Here is a 14,951-nt window from a genome sequence, read left to right as displayed (position 1 = left end):
TCAGGAGAGATATATCCTCTCTCTCTCAGCATGTATTTTTTTGTTTTATCTATCTTATATATTTGGTGTATATATATATATATATATATATATATATATATATATATATGTATATATATATATATATATATGTATGCCACATATGGATCAGGCTCTGAATGAGTCGATGCTCTAAACTTTGCTTTCATATCCCCTCCTACATATATTTTTCCCCTTTTTAGAAGGAATGGGGGCATCCACATTTTGGTCATCCTTCTTCTTGAGCTTCCTGTGGTCTGTGGATTGCATCTTGGATAATTAAGCTTTTTGGCTAATATCCACTTATCAATGAGTGCATACAAGTGTGTTTTTCTGTGATTGAGTAACTTCACTCAGGGTGATACTTTCTAGTTCATTCCTTTACTATGAATTTCATGAAGTCATTGTTTTTGATAGCGGAGTAGTACTCCATTGTGTAGATATACCACATTTTTTGAATCCATTCCTCTATTGAAGGGCATCTGGGTTCTTTCCAGCTTCTGGCTATTATAAATAAGGCTGCTATGAACATAGTGGAGGATGTGTCTTTGTTGTGTGTTGTAACATCTTTTGCGTATATGCCCAAGACTCCAGACTGATTTCCAGAGTGGTTGTACCAGTTTGCAATCTGACCAACAATGGAGGAGTGTTCCTCTTTCTCCACACCCTCGCCAGCATCTGCTGTCACCTGAAGTTTTGATCTTAGCCATTCTGACTGGTCTGAGGTAGAATCTCAGGGTTGTTTTGATTTGAATTTCTGATGACTAAGGATGTTGAACATTTCTTTTAGGTGCTTTTTAAATTTTTTGATGTTCCCTCAGCTGAGAATTTTTTATTTAGGTCTGTAACCCAATTTTTAATACTGTTATTTGCTCTTTGGAGTCTAATTTCTTAGAGTTCTTTTGTATATTTTGACAAAACTCTTCATTATCAGATGTAGGTTTGGTAAAGATCCTTTCCCAATCTGTTGGTTGCTGTTTTGTCCCAATGACAGTTTCTTTTGCCTTACAGAAGCTTTGCAGTTTTATTAGGTCCCATTTGTTGATTCTTGATCTTAGAGCCCGAGCCATTGGTGTTTTGTTCAGGAAAATTTCCCCAATGCTCATGTGTTCAAGACTCTTCTGCCTTTTTTCTTCTATTAATTCGAGTATATATGGTTTGATGTGGAGGTCCCTGATCCACTTGGACTTAAGCTTTGTACATGGTGATAAGAATGGATCGATCTGCATTCTTCTATATGCTGACTTCCAGTTGAACCAGCACCATTTGTTGAAAATGCTATCTTTCTTCCATTGGATGGTTTTAGCTCCTTTGTCAAAGATCAAGTGACCACAGGTGTGTGGGTTCATTTCTTGGTCTTCAATTCTTTTCCATTGATCTATCTGCTGATCTCTGTACCAATATCATACAGCTTTTATGACTATTGCTCTGTAATACTGCTTGAAATTAGGGATGGTGATTCCCTCAGAAGTTCTTTTATTGTTGAGTATATCTTCTGCTATCCTGGGTTTTTTGTTACTCCAAATGAATTTGCAAATTGCTCTTTCTATCTCTATAAAGAATTGAGTAGGAACTTGGATGGGGATTGCATTGATTTATAGATTGCTTCTGGCAACATGGCCATCTTTACTATATTAATCCTGTCAATCCATGAGTATAGAAGATCTTTCCATCTTCTGAGATCTTCCTCAATTTCTTTCTTCAGAGACTTGAAATTCTTGTCATAGAGATCTTTCACTTGCTTGGTTAAGGTCACACCAAGTTATTTTGTATTATTTGGGACTATTGTGAAGGGTGTCATTTCCTTAATTTCTTTCTCAGCCTGTTTATCCTTTGAGTAGAGGAAGGTTACTGATTTGTTTGAGTTAATTTTTTACCCTGACACTTTGCTGAAGTTGTTTATCAGGTTAAGTAGTTCTTTCGTGGAGCTTTTGGGGTCACTTAAGTACCCTACCATATCATCTGCAAATAGTGATATTTTGATTTCTTCCTTTCCAATTTGTATCCCTGTGACCTGCTTTCGCTGTCTGATTGTTCTGGCTAGGACTTTGAGTACTATATTGAATAAGTAGGGAGAGAGTTGGCAACCTCGTCTAGTTCCTGATTTTAGTGGGATTGCTTCAAGTTTCTCTCCATTTAGTTTAATGTTAGCAACTGGTTTGCTGTATATTGTTTTTACTATGTTTAGATATGGGCCTTGAATTCCTGATCTTTCCAGGACTTTTATCATGAAGGGGTGTTGAATTTTGTCAAATGCTTTTTCAGCATCTAATGAAATGATCATGTGGTTTTTTTCTTTCAGTTTGTTTATATAGTGGATTACGTTGATGGATTTTTGTATATTAAACCATCCCTGCATGCCTGGGATGAAGCTTACTTGATCATGATGGATGATCGTTTTGATGTGCTCTTGGTGTCATATAAGAATTTTATTGAGTATTTTTGGATCAATATTCATAAGGGAAATTGGTCTGAAGTTCTCTTTCTTTGTTGGGTCTTTGTGTGGTTTCATTATAAGAGTAATTGTGGCTTCATAGAAGGAATTTTGGGCTCTTTTTGGTTGGGAGACTTTTAGTATCTGCTTCTATTTCTTTAGGAATTATGGGGTTGTTTAGATGGTTTATTTGTTTCTTTGGTATCTGGTATCTGTCTAGAAGATTGTCCATTTCCTCCAGATTTCAAGTTTTGTTGAATATAGGCTTTTGTAGTAGGATCAGATGATTTTTAAATTTCTTCAGATTCTGTTGCTATGTCTCTCTTTTCATTTCTGATTTTGTTAATTTGGATACACTTTCCGCATCCTCTGGTCAGTCTGGCTAAGGGTTTATCTATCTTGTTGCCTTTATAAAAGAACCAGCTCCTGGTTTTGCTGATTCTTTGTATAGTCCTTTTTTGTTTTTACTTGGTTGATTTTATCTCTGAGTTTGATTATTTCCTGCCTTCTACTCCTTCTGGGTTTATTTGCTTCTTTTTGTTCTAGAGCTTTTAGGTGTGCTGTCGAGCTACTGATATATGGTCTCTCCTGTTTTCTTTTATAGGCACTCAGAGCTATGAGTTTTCCTCTTAGTACTTCTTTCACTGTGTCCCATAAATTTGGGAATGTTAAAATTACCTTCATTTTCATTAAATTCTAAGAATTCGCAATTTCTTTTTCTTTAGTTCTTCCTTGACAAGTTGTCATTGAGTAGAGCATTGTTCAACTTCCATGTATATGTGTGCTTTTTCTGTCATTATTGTTGTTATTGAAGACCATTCTTAGTGCGTGTTGATCTGATAGGATGCATGGGATTATTTCTATCCTCTTGTATCTGCTGTGACCTGTTTTTTGACCAATTTTATGGTCAATTTTGGAGAAGGTTCCATAAGGTGCTGAGAAGAAGGTGTATCCTTTTGCTTTCAGGATGGAATGTTCTATAAATATCTGTTATATCCAATTGGTTCCTAACTTCTGTTAGTTTCTCTATGCCTCTTTTTAATTTCTTTTTCCATGATGTATCCAGTGATGAGAGTAGGATGTTGAAATCTCCTAGTATTATCCTGTGAGGTGCAATGTGTGCTTTGAGCTTTAGTCAGGTTCCTTTTTTGAATGTAGGTGCCCTTGCATTTGGATCATAGATATTCAGGATTGAGAGTTCATCTTGGTGGATGTTTCCTGTGATGAATATAAAGTGTCCTTCCTTATCTTTTTTAATGACTCTTGGTTGAAAGTCAATTTTATTTGATATTAGAATTGCAACTCCAGCTTATTTCTTTGGGCCATTTGCTTGGAAAGTTGTTTATCTAGCCCTTTACTCTGAGGTAATGTCTTTCTTTTTTTTCTGAGGTGTGTTTCCTGCAATGCAGCAAAATGCTGGATCCTCTTTATGTATCCATTCTGTTAGCCTATGTCTTTTTATTGGGGAATTGAATCAGTCGATGTTGAGAGATAAAGGAATAATGACTGTTGCTCCCTGTTATTTTCATTGTTAGAGGTGAAATTATGTTTGTTTGTCTCTCTTTTGATTTCATTGCAAGGCAATTACATTCTTGTTTTCTGTGAAGTGCAGTTTCTCTTCTTGTGTCGGAGTTTTTCATCTATTATCCTTTATAGGGCTGGATTTGTAGAAAGATATTGTGTAAATTTGGTTTTGTCATGGAATATCTTGGATTCGCCATCTATATTAATTGAAAGTTTTGCTGGATACAGTAATTGGGCTGGCATTTGTGTTCTCTCAGGGTCTGTATGACATCTGTCCAGGATCATCTGGCTTTCATAGTCTTTGGTGAGAAGTCTGGTGTAATTCTTATAGGTTTGCCTTTATATGTTACTTGACCTTTTCCCCGTACTTCTTTTAATATTCTTCCTTTGTTTTGTGCACTTGGTGTTTTAACTATTATGTGACAGGGGAAATTTCTCTTCTGGTCCAATCTATTTGGAGTTCTGTAGGCTTCTTGTTTGTCTACGGGTATCTCTTTCTTTAGGTTAGGGAAGTTTTCTTCTATAATTTTGTTGAATGTATTTACTGGTCCTTTAAGTTGGGAGTCTTCACTTTCTTCTATACCTATAATCCTTAGGTTTTATCTTCTCATTTTGTCTGGGATTTCTGGGATGTTTTGGGTTAGGAGGTTTTTGTGTTTTGCATTTTTTGACAGTTGTGTCAATGTTTTCTATGGTATCTTCTTTCTGCCCTTGAGATTCTCTCTTCTATCTTTTGTATTCTGTTGGTGATGCTTGTATCTATGGCTCCTTGTCTCTTCCTTTGGTTTTCTATATCCTGGGTTGTCTCCCTTTGTGCTTTCTTTGTTTCTGTTTCCATTTTCAATTCATTCTCCTGTTTGCTTGTGTTTTCCTGTAATTCTGTCAGGGGTTTTTGTGTTTCCTCTCTAAGGGCTTCTACTTGTTTACTTGTGTTTTCCTGCATTTCTTTCAGGGAGTTCTTTATGTCTTTCTTAAAGTCCTCCATGATTATCAAAATGTGTGATTTTAAATCTAAATCTTGCTTTTCTGGTGTGTTTGGATATCCAGTATTTTCTTTGCTGGGAGAACTGGGCTCTGATGATGCCAAGTAGTCTTGGTTTATGTTGGTTAGGTTCCTACACTTGCCTCTAGCCATTGGGTTGTCTCTGGTGTTTGCTTGTCTTGCTGTTTCTGAGAGTGACTTGACCCTGTTGTAGGCCTCTGTGTCAGCACTCCTGTAGAACTCCTTTCCTGTTTTCTTTCAGCATTTCCTGAGAACAGGTGTTCTGATTTCAGATGTGGCAGCACTTCTGGAGACTGGTCTTCCAGCTCTAGGTGGGGCAGATTGATTGCTTATGTAGGTCCTTGCACCAAGTGGGCACAGTTGGCTTTATGCGATTCCCTCTTGGGTCTGGACTGTGGGCAGAGGGTATTCTCCTCTGACTTCTCAGGATTATCCATACTTCTGAGGGTCCAGCTCTCTTCCCCATGGTATTTGGGTGCAGGGAGCTGTTTGGCTGGTTCAGTTTGATCCTGGGCACAGAACCACGCATACCAGCAGCTGTCTGTTCCTATATTCCTGTATCCAGAGGCACTGTGCAGTTTCCTCTTGACCAGGGATGTTGGCTAAGGTGTGCAGAGGTGGCAGTCTGTCTTGTGTCTCAGGAAAATCCTGGGTGGTCCCTCCTCTTCCCCCTTACTGCTTTTACTATTCTTCTTTGTTTTGTGCACTTGGTTTTTTTTTGACTATTATGTGATTGGAGGAATTTCTCTTATGGCTCGATCTATTTGGAGTTCTGTAGGTTTCTTGTATGTTTATGGGCATTTTGTTCTTTAGGTTAGGGAAGTTTTCTTCTATAATTTTGTTGAAGATATTTACTGGCTCCTTATGTTTGGAGTCTTTAGTCTCTTCTCTACCTATTATCCTTAGATTTGATCTTGTCTTGTGTCCTGGATTTCCTGGATGTTTTGGGTTAGGAGCTTTTTGTGTTTTACATTTTCTGTGATGGTTGTGTCAATGCTTTCTATTGTTTCTTATGCCCCTGAGATTCTCTCTTCTATCTCTTGTATTTTGCTGGTGATGCTTGCATCTATGTCTTGATCTCTTCCTTAGGTTTTATATATCCAGGGTTGTCTCCATTTGTGATTTCTATATTGATTCTATTTCCATTTTTAAATCCATTATGGTTTTGTAATTCCTTCACCTGTTTGGTTGTGTTTTCCTATAATTCTTTAAAGATTTTGTGTTTAAAAAAAATCTTTTGAGGCTTCTACTTGCCTAACCTGTCTTGTTGTAGTTCTTTAAGGTAATTAAATATCCATCTTAGAGTCCTCTAGTATCATCATGGAGATGCTGATTTTTAAATCCAAATCTTGCTTTGCCAGTGTGTTTGATATCTAGCATTTGCTTTGGTGTGTCAGAACTAACACTGATGATCCCAAAGTGTTGGTTTCTGTTGTTTAGGTTCAAACTGTACCACTGTCACCATCAAGAGAAAACAACTTGTCTTCTGTCTCTGACAGAGGCAAAGAACCAGAGAAAAGCCTGTGGTCAGGACTCCTGGTGACCTGTTTCTTTCAGCAGATCTGGGGAACAGAGAGCTGGTCCTGAGTTTGTGTGTCCCCGAGGCCTCTATTTGGTTGCTTTTGAGAGAGTGGAGAGTTGGTCTTACTTCCTCTCTCTAAGGTGAACATTTAAAACCCTGGTGACAAAATCAGTTCTGGTCTCAGGCAGAAACCAGAAGGTCCTACCCACAGGATTTTGAAAGTCCTAGGTTCCTGTATCCAGGGCACTAGGCAGGAAAGTGAGCACTTTTTCCTGTAATGTTCTTCTTCTGATAATCTCAGGATTGTCTACACTTGAAAGTCCAAATTCTCTCCTACAGAATTTGGGTACAAAAAGCTATGGGAGCTATTCAGCTCAAAGGGTGCCCCAGGACAAACTTTGAATTGTGTGTTCTCAGGCATTTTAGATGATCTGGCAGTCATGCTAGCATTTTTTCATTTATTTCAAAAGACATTAGTGTCTATATTTGATTGAGATCTATGTAAGATCCTTAGCTGGGTGAGCGCATAAAGGTTTATCCAAAGGCTTGGTTGCTGTAAGTTGAGGAAACTTGAAACCAGGGTGTCTGATGGGCTCCTGGTTGCTTCTGTTAATGACACAATCAGGTCTTTCTTCCTTGCTTTCAATATGATGTATTTTTCATTAAAGGTGGAAACAATGGACAAAACTGCTCATGGTTGGAAAGCTCTCAAAGTGGATAAAATAGGCTGTTGATTCACAAGTTTATTTTTTCAGGTATTTAGTGATAGTGGCAAGTCCATTACTAATATGGAATGTGGCATTAGGACACACCAAGTTAGGGGTAACCTTGGGTGAGGATTCCCTAATGCCTGCTCAGCTAACTCTCCTTTGGGAAAGCTCCTCCCCAAGGGCTGGCAAGAGTTAACGCTAATTATTCTGCTTGATTCCTTTCTAACCAGATCTCTGGGATTTCCTCAGTCTTATTGTATCCTCCCATTTATTTTTATGGATCTCAAGGTTAGACAGAGAAAGGTCAGGAGGTCTTGGGAAAACAAAAGATGTCTAGTTATTATTATTATTATTTTTGTTCTCAATGGTCTTAATGGAATCTAAGGCCTCAGAGAGGTGGGTTATCAGGTTATGAGCAAACCAAGGACTGGCAGAGGTCAGAGAGAACTTTGAGCTTTTGGGGGCAAGGTGTGTCTCTGTGTCTATGTGTCTTTGCAGGCAGATCTTTATTTTCTTAAACCTCTAAGTCTCTCTCTCTCTCTCTCTCTCTCTCTCTCTCTCTCTGGTCTCCTCTGTTGTAAAAGACTATCTTTTTCCAGAACACACAAATCTGAATTAGAAACAAGTTTCATTTTGTGTGTTTTGGGAGACTCAAATCAATCTGGTGTTCCAAAATTGCTTTTTATTTGTTTGTTTTTAATGTGGATGTTTGTGAGCTTGAATTTTGTCTGAGTCACACAAATGATTGCCTGTCATTGAGGTGTGTGTGTGTGTGTGTGTGTGTGTGTGTGTGTGTGTGTTGCCATTTGAATTATTCGGAGGCAATGTTTATGTGATATGCCTGTGTGTGAAAGGGGCCCCGATCATTGACTGAACACCTTCATGTATGTTAGACATAGGTCAGTGGGAACCAGAACTGTTGTTCTGATGGGGATGCATGTGTGTGCCATGTGATTTTATTTTTTATTTCCTGAAGAGATGAGGCACACCTATATGAATATTTTTTATGTCTTTTCCATGATCTATTTGACTCTGCATTTTGGTTGTCTTGTGTGTGTGTATGTGCATTTGTGTTCCTGTATGTGTGTATGTGTGTCTATATTCAGAATATGATCTTATTCCACTGAGATGTAATTTCTTTTGTATTGTTGAATGTATTTTGATATGACTTTTAAAGTGTCTGCATGTGTGAAGTTATTCATTTTTATATTTAAAACATTGCATATTAGTTATAAATTTATTGTTATTACTCTGTGAATGGCATCCCTTATTTAGGACAACTGTTGCTGGTGAGAAATCACAAATCAACAACTCAAGTATCTATATGTACAGTCAATGTCTGTTTCTCTGTGTGTTTTTGAGGCTCTGGTTGGTACCTGAAAAGTCAATTATCTCCTTAGTAGTCTTTCAACAGTTGTGCTTCTGCATTGGGCAGATAGACTAATATGTTATTTTCACCATATAGCTCTTATCAAGAAGAGATTGCATCATATATAGCCATATTGTGTCTAATCACCCCATATGGATACATATACATTTTTTGTGATATATATGAGTTCAGCTGGAAATAGATTCATTATAAAGAACAGTGACTAGCCTAACTTTCCAGACATATTTTGAGGAATAAACAGGCAGTATATAATATAAAATTATTCAAAAGTGCTTTACAAATGGTAGTCCAGCAAAAGGACAAAGTTATTATTAATCTTTCCCAATGTTGTACAGGACATCATTAGTTCACTATTATCTGGGAAAGTAAACACTTGAGAAACTAGTAAATTTCTTTTCAGACTTGCTTTTACATCTCACAGTCATAGTTGAGTCCTTTTTCCTGCAACCATAATTCCTTAAGAAATCATTAAGGATCAGAGTAGATCCATTCTTTTTTATCAGTATTCAGAATTTGTTAAATGTAAAAACCAGGCTCTGCATTGGCATACTGGGTCCTCATTTTCTTTTGGGGTAACAGCCCTGTAATAACTTTTGACATGGAGTAGAATGCAACTTGAAGTCTCATGTTATATAGGGCAGAATTCTCTGTAATTTGTCAAAGATGGTCGTGTGTTGCACAACATCCGTCCAAGGTCAAAGTTGAAATTTATTTGTTTGTTTTCTTCCCACACCCCATCTCAAAGGAGTGTGAATTGTGTCACAGAGTGAGTCTGAAGGTCAGAGGACAACTTGAGTTGGTTCTCCTTCTACTATGTCATTCCAGTGATCAAACTCAGGCCCCAAGTTTGTTGACAATTGCCTTTACTTTTCACCAAGCCAGTGACTCTCAACCATCCTAATGCTGAAATCTACATAGTCCTCATGTTTGGTGACCCACAACCATAAAAACTATTTTTTGGCTGCCCATAATTATAATTTTGCCTACTGTTATGAATCATAATGTAAATATTTTTGTAGATAGAAGTTTGCCAAAGGGGTCGTGACCCACAGGTTGAGAACTACTGCAACCATCTCACTGGCCCCAAATACATGCATTTTTATTTGAAGGAAGTTAAAATTTTGTAAATTGCATAATGTATAAAATATGAGTGGTACTCTTTTGTAGGACTTTTGAAAAAAAGTAGAGGGTACTATATAACATCTTTGGATACTTTGGTGAGTGCAGAATGTGATTTTTATTAGGACTGATTAAGAGCAGGGGTTCTGCCAGTTAAACACACATCATGATTTTACCTTGTACACTCACTTGCAGATGACTTAGATGTTCTAATTTATTTCATCATGTTAAAGAATTGGGGTATAATAATATGTGTCTGCTAATGTGGGAGGATTGAATTGGAAAAGGTGTAAAACATTGAGATCAGTATTTGATGCCAATTTAAACTAGATCTGCCTTGGAAACTAGATCTGCACCCTTTTGGTGACTGGTAACTTGGAAATACTCAGAACAGTTAAGACTTCAATAATTTTACTTTGACTTCAAGTGTTTTACATTATTAAAAACAATTGATAATCACCACTTAATTCTCTATATCTGAATATTAGAATTGCACACATGAGATTTTGTAGTACTGTCTTCTTAGATTTTTTTCCCAAAGGAGCTAGGTTGTGTTGTAGAAAAGAAAGTAAATAAATAAATCTTAGTTGCTTGGAAAAACAAGCAAGCGAGCAAGCGAGCAAGCGAGCAAGCAAACAAACATAACCACATGTAATTGGTGGACACCTGTTTCTTACTGTCCATTTTCAATTTCAGAGTAAAGTACTGAGTCTGTCTTGTTATGTTGACACAATCTCTACACAGAGACCCAGTTGTTTACTCACTGCTATTGTTCATGTCCTTAAACACGAGTATGTGATGAGGTCAAGACTCTTTCTAAGCAAATATGGGTTAAGCCAAGTGCTGCTAACCTTAGTTTCTTTGGAAAGACATTTCTTTAATGTAAAGGTGAGATGTACCATTAAAATTAGAACAGTAGATGTTTATTTATTATTCATGCTCTAAAAAATCAAGAGAAGCATCACTGAAGTTAAGTAGAGTGGAGGAGTGACTAATTGGTGCGTGTGGAGGAGTATGAAGGTGAACACAACACATGGCACACTTAAATAAAAATATTTCTATGAAATTATCACTGTTATAATATTTGCCAATAAATGTTTAGAAAAGTGGGATTATATTTGTTTCTAATCAAGCAAAATCCCTCCCAAATATAATTAAAATGAGCTTGCTACATACCATGTATTTGTGTAACCTGTGAATATAAGATTTTTATTATTGTAGTGTGGATAAGAAAGTGGCATTTAAGTCAATTGGGCACTGCCAAGAAAACTGCACTTTAGGTAGAAAGCAAGTAGAAATCAGATTGTGACAAATTCTCAGCCTTATGTGCAGACTGACTTTCATCTAAGTGAAAAATCATACAGGAAGGATAGTTGCAGTAATGTGATGGCCTTGCTCACTGGTGTTTTTTGTTTCTAACTCTCAGCATGGGGAGGGAGAACCAGAGCACTGTGTTCGAGTTCCTCCTCTGGGGCTCCCCCATCAGACCAGAGCAGCAGCAGAATGTCTTCTTCACTCTGTTCCTGGCCATGTACCTGACCACAGTGCTGGGAACCTGCTCATCCTGCTCATCCCAGGCTGGACTCTCTCCACACCCCCCATGTACTTCTTCCTCAGCCACTTGGCTTCTCTGACATCTCCTTTTCATCCATTACAGTCCCTAAAATACTGATGAATATCCAGGCTCGTCAACATTCCATCTCTTACAAGGGCTGCATTTTCTCCAGATGTATTTTTTTGTTCTGTTTGGCTGCCTGGACAATTTCCTTCTCGCAGTGATGGCCTAGACAGATATGTGGCCATCTTTGTCATCCACTGCACTACATCACTGTCATGAGGGAGGAGCGCTGTGTCTGTCTAGTTACTGCGTCTGGTTCTTCTGCTGTGTCCATGCCCCTGCACACCCCTCCTTTTGATCCAATCCGTCCTTCTGTGCTAGTAATGCCACACACCAACTTTGTGACCTCACTGCCTTCTGAAGCTGGCTGTTTTGACATCTCCCTCAATAAGCTAGTCATCTTCACTGAAGGAGGCTGCTTTTCATCCTGCTCTGAGTAGCATCATGGGCTCTTATATTCTCATAGGATGCACTGCCTGAACCTCCCCTCCAGAAAGAAATTCATTAAAACCTTTTCTACTTGTGGCTCCTATCTCCTTGTGGTATCTTTTGTACTATAGGACACTTTGCAAGAGTGAATACTTTTTCTCTTCATTCCAGAATTCAGTTATCAACAAAGACACAGTTGCTTCTGTAATTTATATATGGTCACCCTTGTAGTCCTTTCATCTACAGCCCGTTGACAGAGAAACAGGGCTCTAGAAATAGTAGTCACTAGGATCAGCTGCTTTAAGTGAGAGATATTCACCCCACTTATTTTGAACACTTAGTTGTATATTTCCTAAAATTATGATATACATGATATTTCTTGTGTTTAGTATAATACAATTATATATCTCATTATATTGTTATGTGCTGGATTTTCTGGTTTTTTTCTGTTTGTTTGATGTGGTTCTAGTACTTAGGGACTCACTAACGGTAGGCTCCATCTTTTAGGACCTGTACAGTGTTCTTAATATGTCAGCTGGTTCAAAGTTGGTTGTTGAATTTTTTTTTGATCTCTATCAATAGTCTTTGCTTGCTTATCACCCTACATAATTCAGCCTCCCTTATCCCAGGTCTCTGTTTCCTCCTGGAGATGGCCCCTCCTTCTTACCCTCATCAGTTGCAGGTTTCCATTCATTTTTATAGCCATATGGCCATCTCTCCTGTCCTTCCCCACACCCGATCCTGAGTCTTCCATTCCTCTCCCCAGTTCCTCTCCCTCCCAGTTCCCTCACTCCAAATGCCTCTTATGACTATTTTATTCCCTCTCCTAGGTAAGATTCAAGCATCTTTGCATGTGCTTTCCTTCTCATTTAGCTTCCTTGGGTCTGTGGATTGTAGCATGGTAGCTGTATTTTATGGCTAATATCCACTTGCCAGTGAGCACATAGCATGCTTATCCTTTTGGGACTAGGTTACCACACTCAGGATGATCTTGTCAAGTTTTATTCATTTGGCTGCAAAATTCACAATGTCTTTTTTTAAAAAATAGTTGAATACTATTCCATTGTATAGATGTACCACATTTTTTAAAAAATCCATTCTTCAGTTGAGGGACATCTAGGTTGTTTCCAGTTTCTGGCTATTATAAATAAAGCTGCTATAACATAGTTGAGCAAGTGTCTTTGTGGGATGGTAGAGTATCATTTGGGTATATTCTCCAGAGTTGTATATCTGGGTCTTGAGGTAGAACTATTATTCCCAGTTGTCTGGGAAACCACCAAATTGATTTCCAAAGTGGTTGTACAACTTTGCACTCCTACCAGCAATGCTCCACATCCTCGACAGCATATATTGTCTCTTGAGGTTTTTTGATCTTAAGGGATTCTGATGGTTATAAGATGGAATCTCAGAGTTATTTTGACTTAATTTCCCTGATAACTAAGGACTTTGAATGTTTCTTTAAATGTTTTTTCAGCCATTTGAGTTTCTCTGATGAGAATTTTCTGTTTAGTTCCTGTGCCCCTCCTGCAGTGTTCCTCATTAGGATTTCCTTCTTCCCTTAACTCTGAAAGGTGCTACCCCCCCAATCTGGCCTCCCTCTTCCTTGGGGTCTCAAGTTTTCTTGAGGATTAGCTCATCTATTCATATTTCCAGACTAGACAGACCTCTGCTTATATGTGCAGACCTCAGGACTGGACTGTGTATGTTCTTTATTTGCGGTTTAGCCCTCTGGAGCTCCAGGGTCTGGGTGGGTGAACTGCTTGTCTTTCTCTTCAGCTTCTTCAATCCTTCCCCATGTCAACTGTAGGGGGTCCCGTCCTCCAGTCAATGGATTTGAGTATAAGACATCTGCCTCTGTCTCAGTCATTTTTTAAATTGGCTTGTTTTTGGTTGTTGGTGTCTAACTTATTGAGTCCTTCATAATTTTTTGGATATTAGCCCTATGTCAGATGGTGGATGAAGATCTTTTCCAATCTGTAGGCTGCTACCTTTTGATCCAAGGTGTCTTTTGCTTTACAGTAGCTTTGCGGTTTCATGAAGTTCCATTGATCAGTTGTTAATCTAGAGCCTGAGCTATCCGTGATTTTATGAAGTTCTTTTATTGTTTAGGTTTGTTTTGACTACCCTGGGTTTTTGCTTTTTTCCATATGAAGTTGAGGTGAATTTTTTTGTTCATGAAGAATTGTCTTGGAATTTTGATGGAGATTTTTTGAATCTGTAGATTGCTTCCAAATAAGATGGCCATTTTCACTATGTTAATACTTCCTATTCATGAGCCTAGGAGACTTTTTCCATCTTTTGATATCTTTAATTGTTATTTTATTTGTTGTTGTTGGTTTTATTGTGTGTGCATGTGCATTGCAGCATGTGTGTGTGTTTTGTGTGTGTATAATTCCCCACTTTTTGTTTTTCTTCTGTGAGATTATTTATTGCACGTCTTTTCTTGCATGTAATTAACTTCTTGGATTGGAATTTTCCTTCTAGGACCTACCATAGGGTTGTGTTTTGTTTAGATAGATATTGTTTAAACTTGTCTTTGTCATAGAATATCATGTTTATTGAGAGTTTTGTTTAGTATAGTAACCATGGCTGGTATCTTTGGTCTCTTGGCTTATTTGAATATTTATGTCTCTATATATGTAACAATAATAACCAAGGAAAAAGAGACCATCAGTTTGAGAGGGAATGAGTTGGAGGGCATGGAAAATGTTGGAAGGAGTCTGCAATTATGTTTTGATTAATATAAAAACTAAATATTAAAAAAGAAAAATGTTCCCATTCTCAGACCTCTCTTGCCTGCTCCCCAAACCTGATCACCATCACTTTTCCCCTCCTCTCTTCCTCAGTTCTCACTCTCCATCTACCTCCAATGACTATTCTGTTTCCCCTTCTGAATGAATTTTGCACATTTCCCCTTGGGACTTCCTTATTACCTAGTTTCTTTGGGTTTCTGATTGTAGTATGGTTGTTCTGTACTTTTATGGTTAATGTCTATTTTTTTTTGCTTTTTTTTTTTTATTTTTATTAACTTGGAATATTTCTCTATATACATTTTCGGTGTTATTCCTTTCCCTGGTTTCAGGCAACATCCCTTCCTCCCCCCCCTCTTTATGGAGGCACCTCTCCACCCTCCCCCATTAAGCGTCTCCTCCCCACAGTCTAGTTCACTGGGGTTCATTCTTAG

General features: G+C 37.9%; 1 pseudogene; it reads left to right on the top strand.

The window, feature by feature from the left end:
• The first annotated feature begins 11,147 nt into the window (after positions 1-11,147).
• LOC116902457 lies at positions 11,148-12,075 on the top strand (annotated as a pseudogene).
• Positions 12,076-14,951: the final 2,876 nt, after the last annotated feature.

The sequence above is a fragment of the Rattus rattus genome, chromosome 5 (genome assembly GCF_011064425.1).
Source record: "Rattus rattus isolate New Zealand chromosome 5, Rrattus_CSIRO_v1, whole genome shotgun sequence".
Classification (NCBI taxonomy): domain Eukaryota; kingdom Metazoa; phylum Chordata; class Mammalia; order Rodentia; family Muridae; genus Rattus; species Rattus rattus.
The sequence above is the reverse complement of the archived record's forward strand: the minus strand, read 5'-3'. Positions and strand labels throughout refer to the sequence as shown.